Source organism: Staurois parvus, unplaced genomic scaffold (genome assembly GCF_062004578.1).
Source record: "Staurois parvus isolate SC_StPar_1 unplaced genomic scaffold, SC_StPar_1.0 ptg000788l, whole genome shotgun sequence".
NCBI lineage: Eukaryota > Metazoa > Chordata > Amphibia > Anura > Ranidae > Staurois > Staurois parvus.
Genome location: NW_028318584.1, coordinates 417,321 through 445,223, shown reverse-complemented (window position 1 = coordinate 445,223; position 27,903 = coordinate 417,321). Strand labels below are relative to the sequence as shown.

The 27,903-nt window shown below is 43.3% G+C and overlaps 1 long non-coding RNA gene across 1 annotated transcript in view; it reads left to right on the top strand.

Moving 5' to 3' along the window:
- The first annotated feature begins 700 nt into the window (after positions 1 to 700).
- Positions 701 to 27,903, top strand: part of LOC149444322 (uncharacterized) — a 35,118-nt gene continuing 7,915 nt past the window's right edge. The window contains exons 1-2 of the long non-coding RNA XR_016306530.1: positions 701 to 767; positions 2,714 to 2,785. This is a non-coding gene — a long non-coding RNA (uncharacterized LOC149444322). The remainder of the gene's footprint in view (positions 768 to 2,713; positions 2,786 to 27,903) is intronic.

Here is a 27,903-nt window from a genome sequence, read left to right as displayed (position 1 = left end):
CCCTGAAAACTCTTGACCCAGAACCTAACCTTCTGGGAGTTTTGGGTGTTTCTGCCCAATTTGGTGTATTCCAGCTCCTCCTATTATGTTCTCCTTGATATAAAATTAATAAAAAATCTAGCAAAGATTATGAGAGCCCCAAGCGTGCCAGTTTTTCATCTTGATCTGGTAAATGTTGGGAGGGTGGTTGGGTTCCTCTATGTCATGGTTTTGGTGGGAGAAGTCCACCATTTTGGTCTTGTGGGGCTGCCCTTGGGAGGCAGAGAGGGACGTATAAAAGGAGGGTGTGCATGGTGTGAGATAATGGCAGTGCATTGACATGACACATTAAACTCTGAGCAGGCTCCATACTGTTAAGTATCAAAGCTTAGATGCCTTCTTTTCATTTTGGAGAACATGTGAATATGCGACTTATATGTACCCATTTTATTTTATAGCGATACAAGAATATTCTGAAGACAGCTCTCTCTTTTTGTGCTTTTTGAATGCCTATTGAAACACAATATCCTCATACTAATGCTTGGTGGTCTTTCTGTGCACACATTCCTATGTAAGTAAGTTTAGGTAATAGTTTATTGTTTGTTTTTCATATATAATCCCTATTTTGGATTATTTTTGGGTAATGGATATAATTTGACACTACATATACATTAATTTTTTTTGTGCATTGATTAGGTCTACTCATCTCTTGTCTTTTAAGCTTCCCCACAGGTCAGGAGGATCATATCCATCTTTCCTCTGGCTGTGTTTTGTGAGAAAGTGTTTAGGTAAGAATTTAGTGTTATAATATGTGGGTTAGTAAATATATACTGTATGTTGAGAGATTTTGAGTTTGTATGTAGGGTGTTGATGTCCTGTTTTTTTTTCTTTACCATCTCCACCATGTTATGGGGAAAAGCATTAATGGGGTATATTGTATTTTTCTTTATCTGTTTGATATATAATCCAATATATGGGAGGTTATATATATGCATTATATATTATTCATTTATATATATATATATATATATATATATATATATATATATATATATATATATATACAGTTGCAAGAAAAAGTATATGAACCCCTTGGGATTACGTGGAGTTTTGCATGAATTGGGCATAAAATGTGCTCTGAACGTCATCTAAGTCACAACAATAGAAGAACACAGTCTGCTGAACATAATACTACACAAACATTAGATGATGCCATGGTTTAATTGCACATAACATGTAAACATTCACAGTGCAGGGAGGAAAAAGTATGTGAACCTTTGGACTTAATAACTGGTTGACCCTTCTTTGGCAGCAATAACCTCAACCAAACGTTTCCTGTAGTTGCAGATCAGACCTGCACAACGATCTGGAGTCATTTTGGACCACTCCTCTTCACAAAACTGTTTCAGTGTAGCAATATTCTTGGGATGTCTGGTGTGAATCGCTCTCTTAAGGTCATGCCACAGCATTTCAATCGGGTTGAAGTCAGGACTCTGACTGGGCCACTCCAGAAGGCGTATTCTGTGCTGTTGCAGCCATTGTTTTGTTGAATTACTTGTATGCTTTGGGTCATTGTCCTGTTGCATCGCCCATCCTCTGCGGAGCTTTAGTTGGCGGACAGATGGTCGTACGTTTTCCTGCAAAATGTCTTGATAAACTTTGGAATTAATTTTCCCATCAATGACAACAATCCGCCCAGGCCCTGAGGCAGCAAAGCAGCCCCAAACCATGATGCTCCCTCCGCCATGTTTTACAGTGGGGATGAGGTTTTGATGTTGGTGTGCTGTGCCTTTTTTTCTCCACACATAGTGTTGTGTGTTCTTCCCAAACAACTCAATCTTGGTTTCATCTGTCCACAGTATATTTTGCCAGTAGTGCTGTGGAACTTCCAGGTGCTCTTTTGCAAACTTCAAATGTGCTGCAATATTCTTTTTGGACAGCAATGGCTTCCTCTGTGGTGTCCTCCCATGTACTCCAATCTTGTTTAATGTTTTCCTTATTGTAAATGTGTCAACAAAAATGTTAGCATGTGCCAGAGATTTCTGTAGGTCTTTAGCTGACACTCTGGGATTCTTCTTTACCTCATGCAGCATTCTGCGCTGTGCTCTTGCAGTCATTTTTACAGGACGACCGCGCCTAGGGAGAGTAGCAACAGTGCTAAACTTTCTCCATTTGTAGACAGTCTGTCTTACCGTGGACACATGAACATCAAGGCTTTTGGAGATACTTTTGTAACCCTTTCCAGCTTCATGCAAGTCAACAATTCTTGATCGTAGGTCTTCTGAGAGCTCTTTTCTGTGAGGCATGGTTCACATCAGACAGTGCTTCTTGAAACCAGTAAACCCAAAACAGGTATGTGTTTTTTAAGGGCAGGACAGCTGTCAGCAACACATCCAATATCATCACACTGATTGGAGTCAAGGTTGGCTCACTCCTGGCTCCGATTAGCTCTGGGAGAAGTCATTAAGCTAGGGCCTCACATACTTTTTCCTCCCTGCACTGTGAATGTTTACATGTTATGTGCAATTAAACCATGGCAACATCTAATGTTTGTGTAGTATTATGTTCAGCAGACTGTGTTCTTCTATTGTTGTGACTTAGATGACGTTCAGAGCACATTTTATGCCCAATTCATGCAAAACTCCACGTAATCCCAAGGGGTTCACATACTTTTTCTTGCAACTGTATATAGATATATATATCTATATATATATATTTTTTTTCATTCTTATAGATGGATTGATATTATCTTGAGGATCAATATGAAAATACATCCCAAGTAGAAAGCAGAAAACCCATGGAATAAGTAACGTCATGTTTTTTAACTCTGTCATATGTACAATTGTAAATTCCAGTGTTTTTGATTTAATGGAGGATTTTAACAAAAATTATAACAAAAAAAAACTATTAGTTTTATATACAGGTATATGTTTTATGAAAGTTGAAAAAACTTGTGGAGTGCATATTTAAATGTCCCATTTGTCTTCTGTGTTACATTGTGAGAGCCACTCATAATGCACGTAGCAAGTGTGCAGACCCAGAGACTCAACCAAGAGATCTCACAAACAGAGTCCCCAAGAAATAGAAGAAATTGTCAAATGGTTTGATGCTTCAGCATCTACCAAAAAAATGAAATATCATTCTTGGGTGGACTGACCCTTCATCCATCCATCCAAACACGGTCAACACCAGTTGCTGGGCTTTGTGATCATGCATCCTCCATATGTTAAAAAGAGTGTAATTAGCATAGCCACAGTTGATCCAGAGGAAGGCAAAAAAACCCAGCAATGCATGTTCCAATTTGCTCCTGCAGGGGAGAAAAATCCTTCCTGATCCCCCGAGAGGCAATCGGATATTCCCTGGATCAACTTTATCTATAAATGTTAGTATCCAGTTATATTCTGTGTATCCAAGAAACAATCCAGGACTTTTTTTAAAGCAATCCACTGAGCTGGCCAGAACCAACTCTTGAGGGAGTCTATTCCACATTTTCACAGCTCTCACTGTGAAGAAACCTTTCCATGTTTGGAGATTACATTTCTTTTCCTCCAGACATAAAGAGTGCCCCCTAGCCCTATGTGATGACCTCAGGATGAATACCTCTACACCGAGATCACTATATGAACCACTGATGTATTTATACATGTTGATCAGATCCCCCTTAATCTCCTCTTCTCAAGAGAGAATGAATTCAGTTCCTCTAATCTTTCCTCATAGCCGAGCTCCTCCATGCCTCTTATCAGTTTGGTTGCCCTTCTCTGTACTTTCTCCAGTTCCCCAATGTTCTTTTTTGTAAATTGGTGCCCAAAACTGAACTGCATATTCCAGATGAGGTCTTACTAATGATTTGTACCGGGGTAATATGATATCTCTCTCTGGGGTCTATACCTCTTTTAATACAAGAGAGGATTTTGCTAGTTTTAGAAACCGGAGCTTGGCATTGCATTCCATTATTAAGCTTGTGATCTACCAGAACCCCCAGATCCTTCTCCACCATTGATTCCCCCAGTTTTACCCCCCTAGTATGTATGATGCATGCATATTCTTAGCCCCCAAGTGCATAACCTTACATTTATCAACATTAAACCTCATTTGCCACATAGTTGCCCAATTACACAGTGCATTGAGCAAGGATGTATTTACCACAAGGCAAACAAGGCATTTGCCTAGGGCGGCATTTTTTCAGGGGGGCAGCAGAATTTTTCAGGGGGGCAGCACCGCCCCCCGAAAGAAGAGATGTAAAAAAGGACACATGCAGCATGGTAACCAGATGGGATCTGAGAGAGGCTGCAGGCTACTTGATGGTGTAAGCAGATCCTGCCTCTTGTTCCCGGGGATGTCTGGAGCTGTGAAGGTGAGTGTCTTATCTCTCGCTGGGGTGGGGTGGGGGGTTGCCAGTGTGTATGGGGCAGTGGTAGTGGAAGGCTCTCTCTGGTGGGGCTGGGGAGGGGTGTTGTTGGTCAATGTCAGGCTCTTATCGTGGGGGAGGGGGGTGTTTGTCAGTGTCAGGGTCTCTCCGTAGGTGGGTGGGGGAGCCAATTTTTGTGTTGCCTAGGGCAGCACAAAACCTAAATACTCCACTGGCATTGAGGTTGGCTTGTAAATTGGAGACATCCTGTAAGGACGTTATTCCACTGCACAGCTTGGTGTCATCTGCAAAGACTGAAATGGGATTGTTAATCCCAGACCCTATATTGTTTATAAATATATTGTAATGGTCCCAACACTGAACCTTGGGGTACACCACTGATGACCCCAGACCATTCAGAGTATGAATCATTAACCATTGCTCTTTGAATACGATCTTTTAGCCAGTTTTCTATCCATTTACATACGGGTTTTTCCAAGCCTGTAGACTTTACTTCACATATTAGCCGTGTGTGGGGAACTGTGTCAAACACTTTTGCAAAATCCAAGTATACCACGTCCACCGCCACCCCTCTGTCCAAGTATACCACGTCCACCGCCACCCCTCTGTCCAAGTATACCATGTCCACCGCCACCCCTCTGTCCAAGTATACCACGTCCACCGCCACCCCTCTGTCCAAGTATACCACGTCCACCGCCACCCCTCTGTCCAAGTATACCATGCCCACCGCCACCCCTCTGTCCAAGTATACCACGTCCACCGCCACCCCTCTGTCCAAGTATACCACGTCCACCGCCACCCCGTTGTCCAAGGTTTTCTCACCTCCTCATAAAAAGAAATCAGATTTGTTTGACAACTTCTGTCTTTCATGAATCCATGCTGTCTGTTGCTTAAAATATTTTTTTCCAGCAAGAAGTCATCTATGTGGTCTTTTTTTAAACTCCCCAGTATCTTCCCAACTATAGATGTTAAACTAATAGGTCTATAATTACTTGGTAAATATTTTGACCAATTTTTAAATATTGGCACCACATTGGCCTTATGCCAATCCAGTGGTACTATGCCAGTCATTAAAGAGTCCCTAAAAATGAGAAACAATGGCTTTGAATTGACATAGCTCAATTCTTTAAGGCCCCGTGGGTGTATGTCATCCAGTCCAGGTGCTTTATTCACCTTTATTCTGTTTAAATATTTTTGGATCATATCAATTGTGAGCCAATGTGGATCATCTGGAGTTGTGTCAATACCATGCCCATTATGGACAAGAGCTCCCCCATGCTCCTTTGTGTACACAGAGCTGAAGAAGGTATTTCATAAATTTGCCTTCTCTTTGATACGTAGTTACAAATTTATAAAATTTGATAGGTTAAATAAATATACTAGTCCATTCAGGGGCTTTCTGATAACTCATGGGGTCCCCGGGCAATAGGGGATCATGGGGCCCCTGTGTCCTTGCCCAAACTAAAAAAATAATAGAAAAATGAAGCAAGTGCTAATCCTAAAACCAAATGTATAAAATAAGCAGCTGAACACACTAAAAGGTAAACCAAAAAGCCTTCAGATAAATCGATAAATAGATACTGGTGCAGCGCTAGTATTAAACAGAAATAACCAATTTTTGTCTTATAAACGTATGTATGGGATAAATGCGTTTTGCATATAATATGTAATAAACATCAATGATAACAATAATAATCTAAAAGTGAACAAATAAATTAAAGTGTAGATGTTTATGAGAAACGCATAATCGTGACATGCGTGGTGGTAATATAATGTCCAAAATTTCTTGGACTGGTGTGGATCTTCAAATGACTTTCGTAAAGTCCCAGAGTATTATTTCTCCTTAAGTGGATGTATTAAACATACAGAGTGCGCACTCACCAGATGCATTAATCAAAAGAGCGTTGTATACTGTACTCCTGGTATACGCGGGTCTCTTCCCTCCAATCAGCTCTCACTGAGCTCTGCAGAGTGTAATTTTCAGAGTTGGGAGATCCTGTGTAAATTCTTAACTTTGAATGGATTTACAGGAGATATGGTACAGATAAACAGGTACAACTTATGCAGAAGGCTTTCTCTCTTCTCTCTGTATCACCTGAGGCCAGTCACTTCACTAGGTATATTTAAGGGTTTACAACCACTTTAAAGTGGTTTTAAATGCTCAAGATTTTTTTTTACCTTCATGCATTCTATAAATGAAGGTAAAAAATCTTTCTGTGTGCAGCAGTGCCCCCAGCCCTCTCAATACTTTCCTGAACCCCCTAGAGACCCAGCGATGTGCATGACAGCTTTGGCTGTCTCGGGTCTCTGCCTCCTCATTGGATAATACAGCAAGTGGGAGCCACAGCCCCCCCCCCACACACACACAGTACCCCCAATACTCACCTGTTCCAGCCATATGCACGAGAGCCTTGGCTGTCCTGGGACTTCCTCTCCTCACTGGCTGACACGGCAGCGGGAGCCATTGACTCCCGCTGCTGTCAATCACAGCCAGTCAGCCAATAAGGAGAGAGAGGCGGTGCGGCTCCATCTGTGAATGGATACCTGCAGTGGTGTATTTAGGTTTCGTGCTGCCCTAGACAACACAAAAATCGGCTCCCCCACCCACCCACGGAGAGACCCTGACACTGAAAACACCCCCCTCCCCCACGATAAGAGCCTGACATTGACCAACAACACACCCACCCCAGGCCCACCAGAGAGAGCCTTCCACTACCACTGCCCCATACACACTGGCAACCCCCCCACCCTGGCAAGAGAGAAGACACTCACCTTCACAGCTCTGGACATCCCCGGGAACAAGAGTCAGGCTCTGCATACACCATTAAGCAGCCTCTAGCCTCTCTCAGATCCCACCTGATTACCATGCTGCGTGTGTCCTTTCTTCCAGCAATTCCTTTGGGGGGCAGTGCTGCCCCTCAGAAAAATGCTGCTGCCCCCCTGAAAAATGTAGCTGCTCCCCTGAAAAATGCTGCTGCCCCCCTGAAAAAATGGCGCCCTAGGCAAATGCCTTGTTTGCCTTGTGGTAAATACGCCCCTGGATCAGGGGCGGACTGACAACTCATGGGGCCCCCAGGCAATAAGGGATCATGGGGCCCCTGTGTCCTTGCCCAAACTCAAAAGTCTATGAAAAAGGTACCAGGGGCATCTCAAGGGGGCCTCCGCTGACCCCGGGCCCTCGGGCAGTGCCCGAGTTTCCAAACGGTCAGTCCGCCCCTGCCCTGGATACATGGAGGAGCTGGTGCCCCCATAGCAAGCTGCTTGCTGTGGGGGCACCTGACAAGAAGAGGGAACTAGGAGAGTCTGCGGGGGGCCCAAGAAGAGGAGGATCCAGGCTGCTCTGTGCGAAAGCAGGTAAGTATAGGCATGTTTGTTATTTTCCAAAAAAAAGAAAAAAACCCTTTCAAATAACTTTAAGGGGAAGCGGCTCTTGGGGTGGTAAAAATGAGGCTCAGCTGTGTCATTTTGCAGCCACCCATTCGCATGCCCTAAGAGATGAGGATGAATATAAACTTCTCCATAAAAAAAAAATGGCTTCCAGGGAAAATAGATAATGGTTCAAAATGTGTACTCACTTAAAACACATTATAGTTTCCTTTGTAAAGCAGATATGCAGATAAAGAAACCAGATCGCTATATCGCTATATAAATATGTAATTATGTATCTCTTTCCAAGTTGGGCTGATAGTGGCCCTTTAATCCGCTAACAAAAGTGTTCGGGCTCCCTGCAATCAATATTTAACTGTTGTGTGCTGTGCTCATGTAAGGGGTGATAAGTCAGCGCTGTTGACATTTATTTCAAATGCACTAATGACTCTACATCAGAGAGCAGTGAATAAAAGGCAGTCGTAATGCACAAAGATAAAAATGATGTGCTGGAAAAAGAAAGAATGAAAGATGAAAGGCTTGAATTGGATCAGACAGCCCCATTTATGGCGTCTCTACCGGCGCTTAAGGTGCATTGAGTGTATCATGAGCAGCTTCATTTTAGGGAGGTGTCCACTCATTTTTTTTTAATAAGATGGAATGAAAAATGATTTTATGCATTTGCTTTACAAAGAACACTAAGGAAGCTGGTTATGTTTGGGAATTTTGCTGCAGCAACACACAATTCCAGTTCGAATCCCATTCATTTCTAGGTGGCCTGATTATATAGTCCAGCTGCAGCATTGTATCGTGCACACTTGTCCATGTTGGGTGAATATTCTGATTCTCGAGAGCTCTGCCCTTAGATTGCATTACATATAAGGCTGCTTTCACTCTGATCCCTTTTTCTTCTGCTGTTGCGTTAAAAATCAACTTACAAAGCAGGGATGGACTGACAACTCATGGGGCCCCCGGGCAATAGGGGATCATGGGGCCCCTGTGTCCTTGCTCTGCCCCCAGCTACATCACAAACCTGGTCTCAAAATATCAGCCAAACTGCTCCCAAGACCTTCTGCTCCCTAGTTCTCGTGTGAACCTCCTTGCATGCTCGCCTCCAGGACTTCTCCCGAGCTTCTCCCATCTTATGGAACTTGCTACCCAAATCTGTCCGGCTATCTCCTAATCTAACCACCTTTAAACAATCCCTGAAAACCTTTCTCTTTAACCGCTTCCCGACTGCCCTATAGCAGAGGTACTGCTACAGGGCGGCAGGAATGCACGAAATCACGTATATATACGAGATTTTGTACCTCTGGGTAGGGAGCGGGCACACACGTGCGCGCTCCCTACCAGAGCCGCTATTGGCTCCTCGGCATGTCAATCACTGGGTCCCAGCAGACGATTCTTGGTTGGGACCAGGGGCGGACTGACCATTCGAGCACTCGGGCACTGCTCGAGGGCCCGGGGTCAGTAGGGGGCCCCATGAAATGCCCCTGGTACCTTTTACATAGGCTTTTTTGAGTTTGGGCAAGGACACAGGGGCCCCATGATCCTCTATTGCCCGGGGGCCCCATGAGTTGTCAGTCCGCCCCTGGCTCCCCCTAATACTTATCTGAACCAAATCTCGATCCAGCGATGTGCCTGAGAGCAGCAACTCTCAGGGCTCTCTCCCTGGAGAGAGGCTTGCTATGGGGGCACTTAGCAGGGGGTCAGAGTCAGGAACTGTGGTGGAGGACCTAAGAAGAGGAGGATTTTTTAATAGGTTTTTTTGTGTGGGCAAGGACACAGGGGTCCCATGATCCCCTATTGCCCAGGGGCCCCATGAGTTGTCAGTCCGCCCCTGGTTTGGACCAGGTGATCATCAGCAGAACTGTGTGTAAACTGTGTGTAAACAACACAGATCTCTCCCCTGTCATCTGATGGAACTCCCTACCCAAATCTGTCCGGCTATCTCCTAATCTAACCACCTTTAGACAATCCCTGAAAACCTTTCTCTTTAACTGCTTCCTGACTGCCTTATAGCAGAAGTACTGCTACCGGGCGGCAGGGATGCGCAATGTCATGCAATGTACAACATTGCATGACTGCGCAATTGTCAGTTAAAGTGACGCAGCGTCGTATTGCAAAAAATGGCTTGGTCAGGAAGGGGGGTAAATCTTCTGGAGGGCAATTGGTTAAAGAAGCCTATCCTGCTTCTACCTAGTAAACCGCCATTTATTTCCTCCATCAGCTCATCCCCCCCCCCCCCCCCCCCCCCCCCACAGCTATTACCTTTTGTATCACTCAACCCTTCCTCCTAGATTGTAAGCTCTATCGAGCCGGGCCCTCTGGTTCCTCTTGTACCTAATTGTATTGTAATTGTACTGTCTCCCTTTATATTGTAAAGCACTGCGCAAACTGCTGGCGCTACATAAATCTGTATAATTATATTGATATAATAAAAAGAAAAATGTGTGACCATGTATTCCTATGGGACTCTTCACACTGATCAGTTGCAGGTCTGGTGCGTTTTTGAAAATCTTGCTTGTGACCAAGTCGGAATCGCACCGATATGACTGCTGTAATTGCGGACAAAAGGGTGTGGCTTGCCATGCGATTTGCAAGTTGCATGGTATGGCAAATCACATGCCAAGTTGCACCTCGGCCTTATGGTAAAAAATGTTTAGGCATCGGTTTTGGCCTCTCACCCCACCTTTTACTGACCTGAGCCCTCATTTGATCCAGCACTATGCAAGTCTTCAGCTCCTCTCTCCCCTCACCGTGTCTTACTGGCCTTGCTGGAGCACTGAGAGCCATGGGCTCCCACTGCTGTCAATCAAAGCCAGTGATGAGGTAGTAGGGGGTGGGGCTGAGTCCCGCTTTCTGTGTCTATGGACGCAGCAGCTGGGCTTAGGAGTGAGCAGCTTCCAATGGGGGCGCTGGACAAAGAGGAGCAGGGAAGAGGAGATTTGGGAGCACTCTGTGCAATTTCAGAGCAGTTACGTATAGAACGCATCTGGACTGCGTTTCTATAGTGTAAACCGTCTCTAAAGGGGGGGGTGTCCATTCCCTCAACTCAGGTCATAAATTACACTCAGCTCCCTGCTCTATTTTGTGCTGTGAATGAAACCAGATCCCCACCCCCTGCCTTCTGAAAATTTGAAATGCTGTGTAACCTGTGCACTTTGAACTACTGTGGATATGAAATGGCTGCAGATAAAAAGGTACAGCTTATGTAGGAGGATTTATTTTATCTTTGTGTGTCACCTAGGCTAGTCACTTTACTGAGCATATGTAAGGGTTTACAACCATTTCAAGTACATATTTTGAAATGGGCATCTTCACACTTATGCATTACTGTAACACTCATTAAAATGCGTGTCCTAATGTGTGTTACTCAGCAACATGCATACCACGTAGGGTGTATTGGACCATCTTTTCTCAATGAGCTAATACAGTAGTGGACAATTCACCTTCACTATGTGAAAATTCAATGTGCTATGATACATTGCTGTAGAAAAAATGGGTCATGGTCAGTTTTGGCTGTGCTGGCAACTCAAAATTAACTGATTATCTAATACACATTAAAGTGTTACTAAACCCAGGACCCTTCATTCACTATATCTGGTCTCCCAGGACCCTACATTCACTATATCCGCTCTCCCAGGACCCTGCATTCACTATATCTAGTCTCCCCGGACCCTGCATTCACTATATCCGCTCTCCCAGGACCCTGCATTCACTACATCTGGTCTCCCAAGACCCTGCATTCACTATATCTGGTCTCCCAGGACCCTGCATTCACTATATCCAGTCTTCCCGGACCCTGCATTCACTATATCTTGCTCTCCCCGGACCCTGCATTCACTATATTCGGTCTCCCAGACCCTGTATTCATTATATCTGATCTCCCCGGACCCTGCATTCACTATATCCACTCTCCCCGGACCCTGCATTCACTATATCTGGTCTCCCAGAACCCTGCATTCACTATATCTGGTCTCCCGGACCCTGCATTCACTATATCTGGTCTCCCTGGACCCTGCATTCTCTATATCTGGTCTCCCAGGACCCAGCATTCACTATATCTGGTCTCCCCGGACCCTGCATTCACTATATCTGGTCTCCCTGGACCCTGCATTCACTATATCTGGTCTCCCACAGTACACACAACATGGAAATGCAATTATTTTAGTAAATATAAACTGCTAAATACCTTTTCTCTTCAGCAGTTAGAGCAGTCTTGTGACTTCTATCAGTGTCCAACTGAGCACAAGCTAAAGCTTGTAGGAGGACTTTTCTTTCTCCTCTAGGAGGACCAGTACTGATTGGCCCTGTGCTGATCACATGCACTCTCCCAAGAAAAAAAAAGAACCTCTCTAGCACTACACACCAAACTGAGCATGTGCAAAATGCCTATGGTTCAGTCTATCTTATCAGGAGATAAGAGGTGGTTGCTTGAAAAAGAGGTGGAACAGATCAAACAGTCTTTTTACACAATGCAGAGGATCAACCCCTTATGTTCCACAGTGAGTATAACAAGCATGCTTTACTGCATCTACAGACTGATTTTACTGTTGTGGGTTTAGTAACACTTTAACATAACAAATAATAGATTTTTTCCCAAGGCTAATTAGGCTTTCCTATTGTCTTGCAACAAATATTTTTTTTCCTTTTAAATCCTTTTAAAAAAAAGACATAACAATACAAAAAAAAGAACAAAAATGTTTTTATTTTCAGCTTTGACCCGTGTTAGTTTTAAAACAACTATTATTACTGTAAATAAAAAGTAGAAATGTTAAAAACATAATGACACTGAAATTACAGTTCTGCACAAGAATTTATTAAGTGAAACAGATGCTTTTTTCAATTTGTACATTTTTGTAATATGACACAAAAAATTACAAACTATAAAACAAATGAAAAAAAACCATTAATGGCTAAAAGATAGAAATAATATAAAAGAAGGCTATGGAGAGAAAGAAGGAGTTTATTAGGACTGATTCCAGTTAAGTAAGGGTCAATACGGGGTTAAACGGTAATAAATTGTAATTACCTAATATGCATTTATTTATTATTTCATTTTTTCTACTCAAAGGTCACCCCTTTGATCTGCAGATTAATGGAACAGAGTAAATACAATGTAACAATAATGATACATTGTCTTCGAATTCTATTATATACTGTGTGTATTATGTTTACAGTAATTAGTGGGAAGCAGAGTTTATTCGTGTTGGTCCAGGTAGGCAGCAAGTTCAAAGAATTATTATATCTAGAGATGGGCTAGATCAGTGGTGGGCAACCTTTTTTTTCAACTGAGCCAAATCTCGCCAAAACCACGATTGAAATTTATTTTGAGAGCCACATTTTTAAAACTGAAAATACATCTCCCATATAGTAATTCATCCCCCATAGTAATTCATCCCCCATATAGTAATTCATCCCCCATAGTGTAATTCATCCCCCATAGTAATTCATCCCCCATATAGTAATTCATCCCCCATCGTAATTCATCCCCCATAGTAATTCATCCCCCATAGTAATTCATCCCCCATAGTAATTCATCCCTCATAGTAATTCATCCCCCATATAGTAATTCATCCTCCATATAGTAATTCATCCCCCATATAGTAATTCATCCCCTATAGTAATTCATCCCCCATAGTAATTCATCCCCCATATAGTAATTCATCCCCCATAGTAATTCATCCCCCATATAGTAATTCATCCCCCATAGCAATTCATCCCCCGTATAGTATTTCATCCCTCGTATAGTATTTCATCCCCGTATAGTATTTCATCCCCCATATAGTATTTCATCCCCCATATAGTATTTCATCCCCCATATAGTAATTCATCTCCCATATAGTATTTCATCCACATATAGTAATTCATCCCCCATATAGTATTTCATCCCTCATATAGTAATTCATCCCTCATATAGTATTTCATCCCCCCATATAGTATTTCATCCCTCATATAGTATTTCATCCCCCCATATAGTATTTCATCCCTCATATAGTATTTCATCCCCCATATAGTATTTCATCCCCCATATAGTAATTCATCCCTCATATAGTATTTCATCCCTCATATAGTAATTCATCCCTCATATAGTATTTCATCCCTCATATAGTATTTCATCCCCCCATATAGTATTTCATCCCTCATATAGTATTTCATCCCCCATATAGTATTTCATCCCCCCATATAGTATTTCATCCCCCCATATAGTATTTCATCCCTCATATAGTATTTCATCCCCCCATATAGTAATTCATCCCTCATATAGTAATTCATCCCTCATATAGTATTTCATCCCCCCATATAGTATTTCATCCCCCCATATAGTATTTCATCCCCCATATAGTATTTCATCCCTCATATAGTATTTCATCCCCCCATATAGTAATTCATCCCTCATATAGTAATTCATCCTCATATAGTATTTTCATCCCTTATATAGTATTTCATCCCCCCATATAGTATTTCATCCCTCATATAGTATTTCATCCCCCCATATAGTATTTCATCCCTCATATAGTATTTCATCCCCCCATATAGTATTTCATCCCTCATATAGTATTTCATCCCCCCATATAGTAATTCATCCCTCATATAGTATTTCATCCCTCATATAGTAATTCATCCCTCATATAGTATTTCATCCCTCATATAGTATTTCATCCCCCCATATAGTATTTCATCCCTCATATAGTATTTCATCCCCCCATATAGTATTTCATCCCCCCATATAGTATTTCATCCCCCCATATAGTATTTCATCCCTCATATAGTATTTCATCCCCCCATATAGTAATTCATCCCTCATATAGTAATTCATCCCTCATATAGTAATTCATCCCTCATATAGTATTTCATCCCCCCATATAGTATTTCATCCCTCATATAGTATTTCATCCCCCATATAGTATTTCATCCCTCATATAGTATTTCATCCCCCCATATAGTATTTCATCCCCTCATATAGTATTTCATCCCTCATATAGTATTTCATCCCTCATATAGTATTTCATCCCCCCATATAGTATTTCATCCCTCATATAGTATTTCATCCCCCATATAGTATTTCATCCCTCATATAGTATTTCATCCCCCCATATAGTAATTCATCCCTCATATAGTATTTCATCCCTCATATAGTAATTCATCCCTCATATAGTAATTCATCCCTCATATAGTATTTCATCCCCCCATATAGTATTTCATCCCTCATATAGTATTTCATCCCCCCATATAGTATTTCATCCCCCATATAGTATTTCATCCCTCATATAGTAATTCATCCCTCATATAGTAATTCATCCCTCATATAGTATTTCATCCCCCATATAGTATTTCATCCCTCATATAGTATTTCATCCCCCCATATAGTATTTCATCCCTTATATAGTATTTCATCCCCCCATATAGTATTTCATCCTCATATAGTATTTCATCCCCCCATATAGTATTTCATCCCTCATATAGTATTTCATCCCCCATATAGTATTTCATCCCCCCATATAGTATTTCATCCCCCCATATAGTAATTCATCCCTCATATAGTAATTCATCCCTCATATAGTATTTCATCCCTCATATAGTATTTCATCCCCCCATATAGTATTTCATCCCCCCATATAGTAATTCATCCCTCATATAGTAATTCATCCCTCATATAGTAATTCATCCCTCATATAGTATTTCATCCCCCCATATAGTATTTCATCCCTCATATAGTATTTCATCCCCCCATATAGTATTTCATCCCTCATATAGTATTTCATCCCCCCATATAGTATTTCATCCCTCATATAGTATTTCATCCCCCCATATAGTAATTCATCCCTCATATAGTATTTCATCCCTCATATAGTAATTCATCCCTCATATAGTATTTCATCCCCCCATATAGTATTTCATTCCTCATATAGTATTTCATCCCCCCATATAGTATTTTCATCCCCCCATATAGTATTTCATCCCTCATATAGTATTTCATCCCCCCATATAGTATTTCATCCCCCCATATAGTAATTCATCCCTCATATAGTAATTCATCCCTCATATAGTAATTCATCCCTCATATAGTATTTCATCCCCCATATAGTATTTCATCCCTCATATAGTATTTCATCCCCCCATATAGTATTTCATCCCCTCATATAGTAATTCATCCCCCATATAGTAATTCATCCCCCATATAGTATTTCATCCCCCATATAGTATTTCATCCCCCATATAGTATTTCATCCCTCATATAGTATTTCATCCCCCACAGTACTATTCCCCCCCCCCCTTCTAGTAAGCCAAGTCCCCCGTGTCAATTCACTTACCTTTTGCGTTCCTCTCGCTGTCTTCCCGCGCCGTTCGGGTCTTCAGGGCGGACTGTGAGAGGAGCCTAGCTCCCCTCCCCTCACGTTCGGCACGCTGCCCTGCCTACACACATCCTGACAGCCACATCCGCGGGCCGGATTAAAAGGTCCGCGCGGACTTTTGGGGCTGCCAACCGAGAGGAGGGAGGGGAGCGGCCGACCGAGAGGAGGGAGGGGAGCGGCCGACCGAGAGGAGGGAGGGGAGCAGGCGCCCGGCACACAGAAGAGCCGCATTAGAGTGGGTAAAGAGCCGCATGTGGCTCGCGAGCCGCGGCTTGCCGACCACTGGGCTAGATGTTCGAGTCGACATCCGCCGTTCGTGTGTTCGGCACATATACACACACAGGGCTTTTTTTCAGCGGGAATGCGGGGAAATGCAGCTCCGGCACCTCCAGCACTGAATGAATGTAATGGAAAGGGGGTGCTGGAGGGTCTATTTTCACTGGTGGGAATCTATTTTTGCATGGGGTTCTATTGTTGCTGGAGGGATTCTTAAAGTGTTACTAAACCCACAACAGTAAAATCAGTCTGTATAGGCAGTAAAGCATGCTTGTTATACTCACTGTGGAACCTAAGGGGTTAATCCTCTACATTGTGTAAAAAGGGTGTTTGATCCTCTTTTCTCTGATCCTCCCCTTCTTCCATTGTCCCCTAAATATCTCTTGATAGAACTGAGGTTTGAAGTCACTATGCACATGCTCAGTTTGGTGTGTACTACTAGAGAGTTTTTTTCTTTTTCTTGGTAGAATGCATGTGATCAGCACAGGGCCAATCAGCACTGTCCAGACAGGGGGTCAGCAGTCCTGCATCCTCCTAGAGGAAAAAGAAAACTCCTCCTACAAGCTTTAACTAGTGCTCTGCTGGACACTGATAGAAGTCACAAGACTGCTATATACTGCTGATGAGAAAAGGTATTTAGCAGTTCATATGTACTAAAATAATTGCATTTCCATGTTGTGTGTACTGTGGGAGACCAGATATAGTGAATGCAGGGTCCTGGGAGACCAGATATAGTGAATGCAGGGTCCTGGGAGACCAGATATAGTGAATGCAGGATCCTGGGAGACCAGATATAGTGAATGCAGGGTCCTGGGAGACCAGATATAGTGAATGCAGGGTCCTGGGAGACCAGATATAGTGAATGCAGAGTCCTGGGTTTGTAACACTTTCATTTACTGGGAGGGATCTCATGTTGAGGGAGGAGTCTATTGTTGCTGGCTGCTGGAGGGCCTGTTGATGCTGGCTGCTGGGAGATCTGTTTTTGCTACTGGGGGTATATGATTGTTGGGGTCGATCTGGTGTGGTATTTTGTTGTGGGGGGTCCATTGTTGCTGGCTGCAGAGGTGTACTGTATTTTACAGCTTTTCTTGTTATCAATAACACATTACATACAAATTACATAGCACCACAAAATGATACTTGGTTCTGTATTCTCTAAAAGAGGCGGTACTGGGAAGTGAGTAGGGGGTGGAACCAAGGGACGGTGCTCAGAGGTGGGTAGGGGGTGGAACCAAGGGACTGTGCTCAGAGGTGGGTAGGGGGTGGAGACAAGGGGTGACTAAAAAGGTGGTGAGTTTCTGCACCTATTCTCTGAGAAATAAAGCCATATATATATATATACACACAAACACTACAATAAATGTAAACAAACAGGGCAGTGGGTGGTGTCAGTAGAGCCGTGGCTGGTGTCAGTAGACCAGTGTCAGTAGGGTAGTGAATGGTGTCATTAGAGCTTTGGATGGTGTCAGTAGGACAGTGGGTGGTGTCAGAAGAGCAGTGGATGGTGTCATTAGAGCAGTGACCAGTGTCAGTAGAGCAGTGTCAGTAGGGCAGTGAATGGTGTCATTAGAGCTTTGGACAGTGTCAGTAGGGCAGTGGGCGGTGTCAGTAGGGCAGTGTCAGAAGAGCAGTGGCCGGTGTCAGTAGGGCAGTGTCAGTAGGGCAGTGGGCAGTGTCAGTAGAGCAGTGACTGGTGTCAGAAGGACAGTGGATGGTGTCAGTCAATAGAGCAGTGGACAATGTCAGCAGGACAACGGACATTGTCAGTAGGACAGAGGATGGTGTCAGTGATTTTTGTTTTTTACAATATTATTTTTTACAATGTTTCTTTTTATTATAAAAAAAATGGGAGCCCTGTTGGGGGACTTTTGTGAAATTTCAGGGGTCTAAACAGACCCCTGATATCTCACTAATGTCGGGCTCGATGTTCGAGTCAAGTTGCTGTTCACGCTCCGTACCCCACAATGCATTGCACTCTGACAGTGCATTGTGATTGGCCAAAGCAATGCACCTGACCACAGGTCAGGTGCAATGCTTTGGCCAATCACAGTGCATGATGACGTCACAAGGTGTGAGGTCACCCGGTTGATGTCACCTGGTGGCCCCACCCCTTAGATATTTAAGAACTGTCAGGCCAGTGCAGCTCTCAGATGGCCGGGAGCCAACAACGAGAGCTGAGTGCTTTTTTTTTTTATTATTATTTTGAGTCGAAGGTAGCGGCGGGCATCATGATTGACATTGGATCTACTTCGGGGGATGTTTTTAATTTTTGTTTTTAATAAAGAACTTGTCAAAGACTGTCCTCTGTAATTTTTTACACTTTTTTGTGAATGAGTAGCGGTATCATGTACTCCATACTCATTCACATGGGGGGGGCTGGGATCTCGGGGCTTCCAGATTCCGATAAGCCCCTTACCCGCAGACCCCCACAACCACTGGCCATGGGGAAGAGGCCCTTGTCCCCATCAATAAGGTGCTTTGGGGGGGAGCCCCCCTGCTCCAAAGCACCCCCCCTAGCGTTTAAATTAAGCTAAAAAAAATGCTGGAAAAACGCTGGCTATAAAAAGGTTGGTAAGAGCATATTTAGTAGCATTTTAGTAGTGTTCAGAAGCATTTAGGAGCATTAGCGTTTTATTAGAATTGTATGCGGATCTCCTGCTATCTGTTTCTGCCCACTTCAGTGCACCTCCACCAGAGAAAAAAATAAAAAGCTAGAAAACAGCTGTTAGGAGCATTTTGGTAGCTTTTAGCAGCGTTTAGGAGTGCTTAGCATTTTTTTTGCTCGAAAAACGCTCCACAAAACTCTACAAAAACTATTTTTTTTAATCTCCTACATGCTGAAGCTCAACAAATACTCATAGCCTAAAGTAGTGTGCATGGACACATAGGATAACACTATTTAGCTTCTAGAATCAGAAAAAATGCTAATAACAGCTTCTAAAAGCTTTAACCTCCCTAGCGGTCTGATTATGTCCATATTTCTGTGCTCAAAGCGGTACATTTGTTTGCATGGAAATATGTATTTTTTTTATTGTATGCCTGTCATTTTTAGGAATAACTCACTGAAATCTGTCTGAACAAGAGTCTAGTAAACATCCGGGTATGTTACAATTTGAAACACGAAATCATAAATTATAATTTAATAAATAATCATAAAAAATAATAATTTAATAATAATAAATTTAATTCAATAATATAATCAAACCAAAAACACTGAAATGTGAAATATAGCGCCAAGTTCACACATCACTGAGCAAAGTCGCAAAATTGTTTTCAGTGTCTGATGAAGAATTTCCCCACAAATCATTATCACTCAATTCTGCAAGTGGTTCTGATTTACGATCGCTGTTCTCTAGCTGGTCTAAAACCGCTTTTGACCTAAAGGGACGCTTTTTGGATGCCATGGACGTTTCTAAGTTTCCAGGCAGAAAGAACAGTAAAAATGCAGGCAGGGCACAGGACAAAGCACTCGGGACAAAATGTATGTGAAATGGGTTGATACAGTAATGTTATACTATGTGATTTTAGTGAATGTCACTTTTTGTCATTTTCAAATTTCCTGCCGTTCCATCCCCCGTACGTCCCGAAGCTCGCAGGGGACGGAACCCAGATGACAGATGCCGGCATCCGATGGAGGACATTGCCGGGGACACTGCAGGAGGGACATCGCGGGAGCGCAGGACATGGTAAGAGAAGAAGAGATCCCGGAGCAGCGCTGCATGGTAAGCCCGAGTGTAGCTCGGGGTTACTGCTTGTGGTACTGAAACTTTACCCCGAGCTACACTCGGGAATACCGCCACAGAGGTTAAAAAACACTAGTGTGCATGGCACCTTAAAACAGTAAGAACAAATAGGTGATTATTTACGATACACAGTGCTTTACCAAACTGAATGTCATTTATTTATGGTTTACATCTACTTTAGGCTAACTGCAATTTTTGCGGAGAATTTTTAGACATCCCCCAGCTACTTTTTACTGCCCAACACCTATTGGGACCCCAAAAATTGAGACAGTCTCAGGTCTGTTAAGAAATCTTTCCATCTGTGTCCAATATCTGATCTCAGCAGCTATTTTTTTGTTCATCTGAAGCAGCAAATATGCTACCGGTGTGCATAATTGTGTTTGAAATCATAAAAAGCAAATTATATTACACACTGACACAGATTTAGCACCGGGGAGATGTGAATAATGTTTCTGTGTGGATCTCTGTATCCTTGTTCTTTTCTGTTTGTGTGTGAGTGTAAACTGTTAGATGTCAGATAGTCGGGATGTATCTCCGTCTCAGATCTGCATCATACATAAACAGCCTGATTAAAACATTTTTAGCCGCGTTTCACAGATGCTTAGAGGCAGAATAGAAAGTCTTTGATGGTGTACTTCAGAGAATGCGCTTCCTGGGTTTAGCGTGTACCATTGTGTGGCACCACGTCTCTGCCCCAATTTTATCTGGGGCTGCATACTCGCTAACAAGAGGGCTCCATAAATTACATTATAATCTACAATCTATTTACACTATTCTGTACAGTAAAGGCAGAGAACTAAAAGACAAAATCCAACGAACTTTAAAATAAAAAAAAAAAAGACCAACAGACTATATACAAGAAAAATTAGAAACAATAGATTTTTAATGGTTAAAGCAGAAGAAAACCCTAACTATAGCAATGAAGCAGCATAGAATGCTAAGTAAATTTAGTTTTTGTCTCCTTCTGTAATCAAGGGAGCAGTGAGTGTTTGTCCTGGTCTGTTCAGGGTTTCACAGGCTGGGAGTTTGATTGCTTCCCTCATCCTCTGGAAGAGGCTTAGGGAGGGAGAAGTAAATATTCAGCCTTAATATTTATCATGTTTCAGTCAGGGGCGGACTGACAACTCATGGGGCCCCGGGGCAATAGGGGATCAAACTCAAAAAAGCTTATGAAAAAGGTACCAGGGGCATCTCATGGGGCCCTCTACTGACACCGGGCCCTCGTGCAGTGCCCGAGTTTTCAATGGTCAGTCTACCCCTGGCTTCAGTCAGCTTTGGAGAAGAGTGTCTAGAAAGGGACTAGAAAGGTGATAAATAGTCTGAAGCACTGGAGATCTGGGTTCTCTCTCCACAGGAGGGTCCGGAGCCTGAGATGCTGCTGCTCTTAGGCAGCACATGGACTATGCTGTTGTTTAGAGGCCTCAGCGGGGTCAGGGCTGATGGTCTGGATGGACCTTTTTAGAAGCTGAGTGCAGGACCTCACCACAAGGCACCTGGTCTAGAGAAGGACCTTCTCATTAAATGGGTCATGTTTGGAGGAAGCTGGAAGATGGCAGCTGTCCTGGAAACCTGTGAATAAAGACCCTAAATTAATCCCTGTGACTATGTAGTGTTTTGGAGATTGGAAAGGGCACCAGCAGTTGTGCATAGGTGCAAGATAACTAAATGCCAAACAGACTTGCCTAATGGTCTTCAGTTCTGCGGTCTTAGACTGCTCAGAGATTTGGCTCATGGTCTTCAGCTGTGAGGCCTTAGACTGCTCAGAGACTTGCCTCATGGTCCCCAGTGGTGTGAACTTAGATGCTCAGAGACTTGCCTCATGGTCTTCTGTTTTGAGACTTTAGACTGTGGAGAGACTTGCCTTGTGGTCCCCAGCAGTGTGACCTTAGACTGCTCAGAAACTTGACCTATGGTCTTCAGGTGTGAGACCTTAGACTGCTCAGAAACCTTTCTCATGGTCCCCAGCTTTGTGACCTTAGACTGCTCAGAGATTTGCCACATGGTCTTCAGCTGTGAAACCTTAGACTGCTCAGAGACTTGCCTTATGGTCTTCAGCTGTGAGACCTTAGACTGCTCAGAAACCTCTCTCATGGTCCCCAGCTGTGTGATCTTAGACTGCTCAGAAACCTCTCTCATGGTCCCCAGCTGTGTGATCTTAGACTGCTCAGAGACTTGCCTCATGCTCTTCAGCTCTGAGACCATAATCTGCTCAGAAATCTGTCTCATGGACCACAGCTGTGAGACATTAGACTGTCCAGCATCCATAAATGCTTAAGAAGAAGACTGTCCTATAATTGCTATGTACTAATCATTATATAGAATCCCATGTCCTAATCTCTCTCCTGTTAAAGTTTCTTCAAGATGTAAATGTTAAATAGACATCCCCTAGACTGTTTTATTGGAGCTGCTGTGAATGGACTGGTGCTTTCCAGCATGGGCAGCCTCTGTACTTTCAGGGAAGAACCAGTTAATAAGCTGCGGTCTGCTCATCATGTGATCCTGCACATGATCCGCTTGAAAATGACTGTGAATTCCAGGAGCTGAGACATCACCAATAGGCTACTATAGCCCATCCATTGTTGGAGCTTCCTCCTCTTCCCTGCAGCAGCTGTTCACTGACCCAAGGGATCTGGAGCTGCAGGATCATGTGACTAGATGGAAGTGGACTGAAAATAGGTAAGCATACACATCTTTTATTGTATGCAGAATAGTTAGGAGGAGGGAACATTTTTAAGAACAGCACGGGTTTTAAACCCCAAGACCACTGCAATGGGCTGCACGGATGGTGAAATTGTATCACCAATAAAGGTAAGTGCAGCAGGGGCCACACACCTAGGGAGGGTATAGGGTGTTAGTTTACCTTTTAATTTTTTTCTGAAAAGGTGAGCCAGCCCTTTAAAATTACAGTACATGGATGAAAACAGGAACACCCTACACCTTCCCCATCCCCTGGTCAAGCAGGCTCAAACACTTCCATAGGTACTACTGGATATAATAAACCATTCCCAAATAGTATAGTCCAGGAAGTGTTGGCGATCAGAAGATAAGTTCAATTGTAGATAAACAGAATGAATCCCAATGCTAAAGGGTTTCTTCAGCCTGCTTGAATGTATCTAAAACTCTATACAATGGTTTTGGGGGATTATGTTCATGGGTCAGCCTATAATGACTATATAAAGTGCAATTGATTTTAAAGTTTTGGATACTTTGTCCCTGGGATTTGATAATGCATTTTGTAAATAAAACTTTTTCATTTTAATGTTTCTGAGAGATTTACTTTGAGAGACCACCCACCTTTGAAGTCCAGTTTTTCTTTATCTCCTGATTTGCCCAGATTCATTTCCAGGGGGCAAGCCCTTGACACCTAGGGCTCATAGGAAATGGGTTGAACGATTCAAGTCTGAAAAGTAACAAGTGTGCATGGGACATCGCTAAGAGGAGTGTTTTTGTGTTTTTTTCTCTGGTGTCTTTGGCATGATTGTGCAACATCATGGGTCCTCTTCATGCTTTTTTTACATCAATGGTGGCCAGATTCTGAATTCTGTAGAGACAAGCACCACATTATGATGAAATCCGTGAAATCATGGATCCCCTTCACCGTTTTCCTCCATTGGTGATGAGCACAATGTGAATGCTGTATGACATGGGCTGCTCTCTACAACATTTTCCCATGATTCAAGGGTGGATTGATGACTCACTCCCAGGGTCCAAACAGTACCAGGGGTGTTATCCAAAGAAAACCTTCACATCCCAATTAGAAACTGAATACGCACAATCCTGGACAAATCAGGAGATAAATTAAAATAGGACTCTAAAGGTAGGTGGTCTCTCAAAGAAAATCTCACAGAAACATTAAAATGAAATGACAATCTATCCCCAACTATAAAATCAATTGCATATTATATATTCATTATAGGCTGACCCCTGAACATAATCCCCAGAAAGGACCCCTTCACCCTCTTCCTCCATTGGTGGTGAGCAGATCATCAATGCAGCATGGCATGGGTTGCTCTTTACAGCATTCTCCTTGGACTCCAGGATATCCTGATGGCACACTCCCATGGGGCAGGCCCTCAACAACCTGGTCTCTTAGGAAGTGGGTTGAATAATCCTGGGCATCACTCAAGCCCAAAAAGGGGCAATTTTGCAGGAAACGGTGCTAGGAAAAGTATTTCTGATTTTTTTCCAGTTTAGCAACGTCTCGGCAATCTATTTTTTTTAAGGAAGCTGGAGTCAGAGACACATTTCAACAAAAGTTCTTCTTCAGATACACATTGAATTGAACTGAATGGCGAGAGATTTCTATATTTGTATAAACACCCTCTATAGCTCTGCCAATATAAGGACATTTGGCGAGTACACCATGTTTTATTGGTAAATAGAACATTGCTGCTTTTTCCTACATTTAATTCAACTTCGTCTTCCCCCACAGTAAGTCATTAATGAGTCATTATTCTAGTATTACGCCGCGGAACTCTAAGGATTCTGCTAAGTGATCATACCATGTGCAGGTGTCTCTAATAAGTGAGAAGGTGCCACGCAAGTTATTGTAGCTCATTTAAACATGGCTTGACGCCAGAAAGTGGCTCCCGGGTGCCATGTGGAGTTCAGTGGGGTTAAATGACCTTTACACTTTTTCCAAACACTGAGATGTGCAGTGTTTCATCAACAGAGGACAGCTGCACTTTTCTAATCCAGCTAATTGGTCAGAAAGAGCAAGGGGAGCTGCAGACGTGGTTGCTTATTAATGTCCTTCCGTTCTGCTACTCTGCCGTCTTCTGTTCTCTGTAAGTGTGAAATGTGTGCCTGTGAAAAATGAGCATGTTTATTTGATTGTAAAATATTCCCCTGCATGTAAATCATACCTGTATGTGCAGTACTTACGGATAGGGTGGGTAAAGAGGCCCCATCAGTTGCTTGTCTCCTGTAATAGGAGAGGTTTAAGCTCAACTCTATGGTGGTTCATGTCTCCTAAGTCCCCTGCATTCCTGCTATGTAGACCCCAACAGTCTCCTTGGCATTCAACACTTCCTGGAATGTCAGATACCAATTCCCCCCTCTGGTTGCCATGTTCCTTCATTCTACCCCTACAGTCCTGTACAGGGGCAGACTGACAACTCATGGGGCCCCCGGGCAATAGGGGATCATGGGGCCCCTGTGTCCTTGCCCAAACTCAAAAAAGCCAATGCAAAGGGTACCAGGGGTATCTCATGGGGCCCCCTACTGACCCCGGGCCCTCGGGCAGTGCCCGAGTTTCCAAATGGTCAGTCCGCCCCTGGTCCTGTAGTGATGTAGCGATCAGGGGAATCTGGTACTCTCAGAATTGTTGAATGACAAACAGAGAATGTAGCATTGGATTGGAGGTGTGGTAAGAGCCATGGGCCCCCAAAGTACAGTATATCACCTTTTCTATTGCAGAAGAGGGTCATCTTCATTTCTTTAGAGGCCTATTAAGGATCTCCTGAAGTTGGCATGACTTGCCTTAAGTTTGTCATAGGTAACTCGAAATTTGGCTTGTTCCGCAGGGACCACCTGAATTTTGATCCATGTATGGCCGTTCACATTCAACAGAAATTGATCTAATCGACTTTTGTTGAATAAGATGTTGAAAATTTCTCATTCGGTCAGTGGCTGCAGCACTGATCATTGTATTCTGACAGTGGAGGAGTCCCCACTGTCAGAATACAACAACAATGCATTCTTCTGCTCCATACAACACATTTCTCAGCTCCATACAACACATTCCTCAGCTCAATACAACACATTCCTCAGCTCAATACAACAAATTCCTCAGCTCCATAGAACACATTCCTCAGCTCTTTACACCAAATACCTCAGCTCCATACAACACATTCCTCAGCTCCATAGAATACATTCCTCAGCTCCACACAACAAATTCCTCGGCTTCATACAACACATTCCTCAGCTCCATACAACAAATTCCTCAGCTCCATACAACACATTCCTCAGCTCTTTACACCAAATACCTCAGCTCCATACAACACATTCCTCAGCTCCATACAACACATTCCTCAGCTCCATACAACAAATTCCTCGGCTTCATACAGCACATTCCTCAGCTCCATACAACACATTCCTCAACTCTATACATCAAATACCTCAGCTCCATAAACACATTCCTCAGCTCCATACAACACATTCCTCAGCTCCATACAACAAATTCCTCAGCTCCATACAACAAATTCCTCAGCTCCATGCAACAAATTCCTCGGCTTCATACAACAAATTCCTCAGCTCCATACAACAAATTCCTCAGCTCCATACAACAAATTCCTCAGCTCCGTACAACACATTCCTCAACTACGTACAACAAATTCCTCAGCTCCGTACAACACATTCCTCAGCTCCATACAACATATTCCTCTGCTCCATACAACACATTCCTCAGCTCCATACAACACATTCCCCAGCTCCATACAACACATTCCTCAGCTCCATACAACACATTCTCCAGCTCCATACAACACATTCCTCAGCTCTATACAACAAATTTCTCAGCTCCATACAACACATTCCTCAGCTCCATATAACAGATTGCTCGGCTCCATACAACAAAGTCCGCAGCTCCATACAACAAATTCCCCTGCTCCATACAACACATTCCTCAGCTCTATACAACATATTCCTCAGCTCTATACAACACATACCTTGTCTCCATACAACAAAGTCTTTAGCTCCATACAACACATTCCTCAGCTCCATACAACAAATTCTTCAGCTCCATACAACACATTCCTCAGCTCCATAGCTCCACTTACAGAGCACAGTTCAGTACCAGTAGACAGAGTGTCCAGCCCACTCTCCCATACTCCTCCTTGTAGGTACAAACATACATAGCATATATCAGGGGTAGCCTGTTCCAATCACTCCTATGCCTAGGACTGTTCCCACACTACACACCACCCACTAGCCACAGCCAAAGGAGGGACCTTACTGAAAAGGCTACTAACCCCTGCTTACATGCTGATAGGAGGAGAGAGCAGAGTAACAGAGAGATTAGCTCCTCATTTTTCTGCTTCTCCTTTAACAGTCCTCCAGGCTAGGGGTTGGAGTAGACTGGAAAGTGTTAAACTAGGTACACACGGACTGTAAATCATCCAAAAACAGGCACTTCAGCAGGAAACGGACAATTTTCAGTCCGTATGTACAGCTCCCTGTCCGACAGAAGCCTGTCTCAGAAATGGCTTCTGTTGAATGAGCATGCTGGAAAACCAGAATCTGATCAGCACTCACAGCCAATGGATGTGAGTGCTGATCACCGTGTTCTGGTGGGGGAGGGAGCAGTTGAACAGGCATGCTGGAAAACCAGAATCCAATCAGCGCTCACAGCCAATGGCTGTGAGCTCTAAACAGTGTGTTCTGGTGGGGGAGGGGCAGTCAAACAGGAATGCTGGAAATCCGGAATCTGATCAATACTCGCAGCCAATGGCTGTGAGCTCTGATTAGTGTGTTCTGGTGGGGGAGGGGGCAGTCGAACAGGAATGCTGGAAATCCGGAATCTGATCAGCGCTCGCAGCCAATGGCTGTGAGCTCTGATCAGCATGTTCTGGTGGGAGGGCAAACTGGCATGCTGGAAAACCAGAATCTGATCAGCGCTTACAGCCATTGACTGCGAGCGCTGATCAGCATGTTCTGGTGGGGCATTGTCCCTCAACCCTTGTGTTAGTATGGCGATCTGCAAGGTATTTTTTTTCATTCAGCCCACTTCTAGTGTGTACTCAGCATTACTCTACTGCAGCTGAAGAGTTTCAGGTCTCCTGTCCTGCCAGTTAGGGCTATGCTCTGTGGC